The sequence below is a fragment of the Castor canadensis genome, chromosome 7 (assembly GCF_047511655.1).
Source record: "Castor canadensis chromosome 7, mCasCan1.hap1v2, whole genome shotgun sequence".
Classification (NCBI taxonomy): domain Eukaryota; kingdom Metazoa; phylum Chordata; class Mammalia; order Rodentia; family Castoridae; genus Castor; species Castor canadensis.
Genome location: NC_133392.1, coordinates 94,532,258 through 94,538,332, shown reverse-complemented (window position 1 = coordinate 94,538,332; position 6,075 = coordinate 94,532,258). Strand labels below are relative to the sequence as shown.

Here is a 6,075-nt window from a genome sequence, read left to right as displayed (position 1 = left end):
AAAAGAAGACTAAGAGATTAAAACACAAGAATAAAATTAAATACTCATAAATCCATCCTGATATAAATGATAACCTAATAAATAAGTGGTAGAGAAAGGCTACATTTTTGATACAGAAGCATTCCAAGTAACAAATGTACAAGGAATTATGGAAATAAAAAATCACAATTATAATATAACAAAAATTGCTGTGGGCAATTTACTGATGAATGCTAAAATTTGTGGGTAAATCTTTAAGGAGAAACAGAATATTTGCAAAACTTCAAATTGTTTACCCTCAAATATCTTTTAATTATTACAAATTGTTTGACATTTCTTCCTTCATGAGAAGGAACTTAATTCTTCGTCCTTTAAGTATGGGCTGGGTTTTTCATACTCTATTCCAAAGAACAGAGTATGAAAGTGAAAAGGTAGAAAGTGCTAAAGGTTTAGCATCACCAGGAAGAAGTCATGTTGGTATCATGTACATTATGATATGTAGCAGTGTGCTCTTCACAATACATGAACTTGTTTAATCATGAGCAAACAGCAGAATACAACCTGCAGACTAGATTTAATCAATAAACAGAAAAAGACATTAACAGATAGCATAGTGAAGTCTGAATAAAGTTTCTATCAGTTAATAGTATTGGATTCTCTTTAATTCTTAGTCTCAAAAACGTATTATGGTTATGGAAGGTGTTAACATTGGGGAAGCGGGCTAAAGGGTGTAAGGGAACTTTGTTTACTTTTTGTTGGTTTTCTGAAAATTTAAACTTATTTTAAGGGTAAAAGTTAAAAAGGCTAGATTTGAAAACAATATGTTTATTACCTTGTAATCTGACCTGAATTCAAAAACAGAGATAGAAAAAATTTTATTGCTATGATTTGTTGTCTTTACAAACAAGAATTCTCTATCTTATTCATAACATAGAATAAATTTAAAGGTACTTTCTAGAGACTATTCTTGAATTCAAATATATAGGGGTGAAATTCAAATTAGGATCATCATATTTACATTAACCTGTAATACTAGAAATATAGCTACTTTATTTTATTATTTTTTTACTCCTCAAGAATAATTGACTTTGCAGATTTTGGTTTCTCCCATAAACTGTTACAGATGGTTATGTAAACGTCAATGTTTTCTTTCCTGAATGTGAATCATGAAAATCTGAGATGGATATCAAAAACTAATTTAGTCTTGAGAACTTTCCCCTCTGAAATTAACCACAAATATACCTCTTTTAAGTGGAATATCTTTTCACAGCTAACGAGAACTGATTGTTCTAATAAAATAATTTAGAATTGCATGGTAGAATTCTAAAATGCTCTCCAAGTCCCATCTACACACCTATGTGGAATATAGCATGTGAACAAGAGCACATTGCTGCAGAGCACCAAAGAACACACAAAACTCCGAACAGAGGCTTTCCCAAACCCAAGTATCTTGTACTTGTTTAGATATGAAAAGGTACCCCAGTTTTCTTGAATGGTTAAGGGTTCATCCTTGATCACATAGAAAAGGCTAGGTGTGGTCCTGTTTATGTTCCTTTATTCCTAAGAATTTTGAAAAGTATGAGAAAACTTAATGAAATCCATAAATTCAAACAGCATTCATTAAGAGAAAAAGTCTGACACCTTAGCAAGGGCAGGAATCTTCTCCCTACTCCTCATCCAAGACTGCAGGGACAAACCTGAGGAGAATGGATTGTCTGAGGCAAGGATTCTGGACCATTCTCACAGAAACTGAACTCAAACTCTGCCTGATTATTTATGGGACCAAAAAAGTAAGGACATTCCAACAGGATCTGAAACTATCTTTTTTTTTCTTTTATTCATACGTGCATGCAGTGTTTGGGTCATTTCTCCCCCCTGCCCCCTGACCCCCTCCCTTACCTCCCCCATCCCCTCCCTCTCCCCCCCACCTCACTACCAGGCAGAAATTATTTTGCCCTTATCTCTAATTTTGTTGAAGAGAGAATATAAGCAGTAATAGGAAGGACCAAGGGTTTTTGCTAGTTGAGATAAGGATAGCTATATAGGGAGTTAACTTGCATTGCTTTCCTGTGCATGTGTGTTACCTTCTAAATTAATTTCTCTCAAACTAACCTTTTCTCTAGTTTCTGGTTCCTTTCTCCTATTGGCCTCTGTCACTTTAAAGTATCTGCATTAGTTTCTCTGCATTGAGGGCAACAAATGCTATCCAGTTTTTTGGTTGTCTTACTTATCCTCATACTTCCCTTGTGTGCTCTCACTAGTTGATACTACTAGTACAGAGTGATAAACATGGATCTAGTTTCAGTTTTTTGCAGACAGATAACAACTTTTCCCAGCAACATTTGTTGAAGAGGCTGTCTTTTCTCCAGCATATATTTTTAGTGCCTTTATCAAAGATAAGTTGGTTATAGTTGTGTGGCTTCATATCTGGGTCCTCTATTCTTTTCCACTGGTCCTCATGTCTGTTTTTGTGCCAGTACCATGCTGTTTTTATTGTTATTGCTTTGTAATATAGTTTGAAGTCAGGTATCATGATATCTCCAGTGTTGTTCTTTTTACTGAGTATTGCCTTGGCTATTCGTGACCTCTTGTATTTCCAAATAAATTTAATGGTTGATTTTTCAATCTCTTTAATGAATGTCATTGGGATTTTGATGGGAATTGCATTAAACATGTAGATTACTTTTGGGAGTATCGACATTTTCACTATGTTGATTCTACCAATCCATGATCATGGGAAATCTCTCCACTTTCTTTTTTTTTTTTTTTTTTTTCATTTTTCTTTTATTATTCATATGTGCATACAAGGCTTGGTTCATTTCTCCCCCCTGCCCCCACCCCCCCCTTACCACCCACCTCGATCTCTTTCTTCAGAAGTTTATAGTTTTCCTTATAGTGGTCATTCACATCCTTTGTTAAGTTTACATCTAGGTATTTGATTTTTTTTGAGGCTATTGTAAATGGAATGGTTTTCACATATTCTTTCTCAGTTTGCTCATTATTAGTGTATAGAAATGCTAATGATTTTTCTATGTTGATTTTATATCCTGCTACCTTGCTATAGTTGTTGATTGTGTCTAGGAGCTTTTGAGTAGAGCTTTTTGGGTCTTTAAGGTATAGGATCATATTGTCTGCAAATAGGGATATTTTGACAGTTTCTTTACCTATTTGTATTCCTTTTATTCCTTCTTCTTTCCTAATTGCTCTGGCTAGGAATTCCAGTACTATGTTGAATAGGAGTGGAGATAGTGGGCATCCTTGTCTCACTCCTGGTTTTAGAGGGAATGGTTTCATTTTTTCACCATTAAGTATAATGCTGGCTGTAGGTTTGTCATATATAGCTTTTATAATGTTGAGGTACTTTCCTTCTATTACCAGTTTTCTTAGAGCTTTTATCATGAAATGGTGTTGGATTTTATCAAAGGCTTTTTCTGCATCTATTGAGATGATCAAGTGGTTTTTTATATTTGCTTCTGTTAATGTGGTTTATTACGTTTCTTGATGTGCATATGTTGAACAACCCCTGCATTCCTGGGATGAAGCCTACTTGGTCATCATAAATGATCTTTTTGATGTGTTGTTGAATTCAGTTTGCCATTATTTTATTGAGGATTTTTGCATCAATGTTCATTAAGGAGATTGGCCTGTAGTTCTCCTTTTTGGAGGTATCTTTGCCTGGTTTTGGGATAAGTATAATATTGTCTTTATAAAATGTGTTAGGCAGTTTTTCTTCCCTTTCTATTTCATGGAACAGTTTAAGGAGGGTTGGTATTCATTCTTCTTTAAAGGTCTGATAGAATTCAGCAGAGAATCCTTTAGGTCCTGAACTTTTCTTTTTTGGGAGACTCTTGATTGCTGCTTCAATTTCATTTTGTGTTATGGATCTATTCAGGTGATTAATGTCCTCTTGGTTCAGTTTTGGATGATCATAAATATCTAGAAATCTGTCCATTCCTTCAAGATTTTCAAATATCTTTGAAAATAGGTTCTCAAAGTAGTCTCTGATGATTTCCTGGACTTCCATGGTGTGTGTTGTTATCCCTCCTTTTGCATTCCTGATTTTACTGAATTGGGTTTTTTCTCTCCTCATTTTAGTCAGGTTTGCCAGGGATCTATCAATCTTGTTTATTTTGAAACCATCATTTGTACATGTGAAGTCAAGAAGTAGTTCAAGACATTTAAAAAACGGATACAAATATTTTTATGTATGAAGCCGTAGTCATTCCTTGTTTCCATTTTTTTCTAAATTGACCTACATAAATTGCTAAATGTAAAAAAAGAGCAAAAGTGTGAAAAGAATTGCTAAAATATTTTAAAGTAAATTTGCTTTTACTACATATCACTAAATCAGAAATTTTGGCCAAGTAGAAGATCAGAATATTCTTGTGAATTCTGGGAAATGAGTCCAAGAAGATAGAAATTTTAAGGTACCAAATTCAAACTTCTTTACTTAGTTATCAAGATCTTTCTTATCTTGTCCAAGTTTATTTGCTTTTAGTCATTTAAGTCAGGGAGCATTTGGTTGCAGGAAAACAGAGCTGATCAATCTAGCTTGAAAGCAAACAATCTAATATTTGTTTGTAGGGCATAACTAGTTTTAAAAACGTAAGGACCCTCATCTAGGCAGTATTAGAAAGGAGGAGCTTAATAATGATAATCTCCAATCACCACAGGAAGCCACTGCTCTCCGAGTTCTACCAGCCTTACAATGAAAACACACAGCAGCAAATCATCAGGAAGACTTTCCATCTGGTGTCTAAGAGAGATGAAAATGTATATAATTTTCTAGAAGGAAGATTATTAATTGGAAGTTCTGACAACAAACTGATTTATAGACATTATGCAATGTTGCATTTTATCTTCTTTGAGGATTCTTCAGAAAGTGAGCTTGGCATTTTATATCTAATTCAAGTGTTTCTGGAAACATTAGACAAATGTTTTGAAAATGACTGTGAACCAGATTTAATATTCCATGTAGACAATGTTCACAGTGTCCTTGAAGAAATAGCAATGGGGGGAATGGGATTGCAGACCAACATGAATGAGACTGTAATGCAAATTGATGCATGGAATAAACTGAATAAATCCGAGGCAGGTTTAGTGGGAGCTCTAGCCCCTGCTGTATCAGCTGTAAAGAATATGAATCTTCCTGACATTCCAAGAAATATTGACATTGGTGACATCAGTATACAAGTGCCAAACCTGCCCTATTTTATATGAAATACTAAAAAGACCACATCCAGGTAAAATCCAGAGGGAAAAGTCTTCTAAGTTTACCATACACTTGTTTATCAAAAATAGAGGAGAAGAATCTTTGCTTTTTCTCTTGGATTTAAGTCAAGGTAGTGTCGAGTTGTGCAAAAGTCAGCATGGAAGTTCAATGTTTCTTTTGTTGCTCAGTGATTTTAAAGAAATCGAAGAGCTCCAGTGTGGTTTTCGTTTTTGTTTTTGTTTTATTTTTCTTCTTCTTTTGTAAACTGCATTCCTGTTTCCATCTAATTCATACCTTTGTGTACTGGCTATTACAGTATTTTGAACATTTGAGTTATTTCTTTAATGGTGTACAACCCAAAATGTTGGTGTTTGTGTGGATTTGCAAGTGCTGCATTCTTTAGTTCTTTCTGCTGTTTGTCACAATTTTGTTATTTAAAGAACCAAATATGTATTGCTTGAAAACATTATGCTTTTCTTCTCAGTTTAAATAAACTCCAAGGTAACTGAACTTCTAAAGAACTTTTCTGTTTGCCTGATATCTACTTTAGGAATATTTTTTTACAACCCTCTGGGTCAACAAAGTAATAGAAGAAAATTTTATAACCGTTAAAATATGATAATAGATAACACTGCTTAACTGATGCCTCATACTGTTATGAGCACTCTCTGTGTATTACCTCACTTACTTCTCCTAGCAACACAAAGGTTTCACTGTTTCACTTCATCCTATATTTTTAAAGAAAGTTTAGTGGCTTTTCCTTGTAAGAGAAAAAGCTGGGGTTGACTCCCGGTGATGTGGTTCTAGAGGCCGTTTGTGTAAACCTCTTCCTGACTTTATGTCCCTCTGTGTTCATGTTTTCTCTGCAGAATGCCTCCTCCTCC

The 6,075-nt window shown here is 34.4% G+C and overlaps 1 pseudogene; it reads left to right on the top strand.

The window, feature by feature from the left end:
- The first annotated feature begins 4,629 nt into the window (after positions 1 to 4,629).
- On the top strand, positions 4,630 to 5,199 carry LOC109702929 (AP-3 complex subunit sigma-1 pseudogene; annotated as a pseudogene).
- The last annotated feature ends 876 nt before the right edge of the window (positions 5,200 to 6,075 follow it).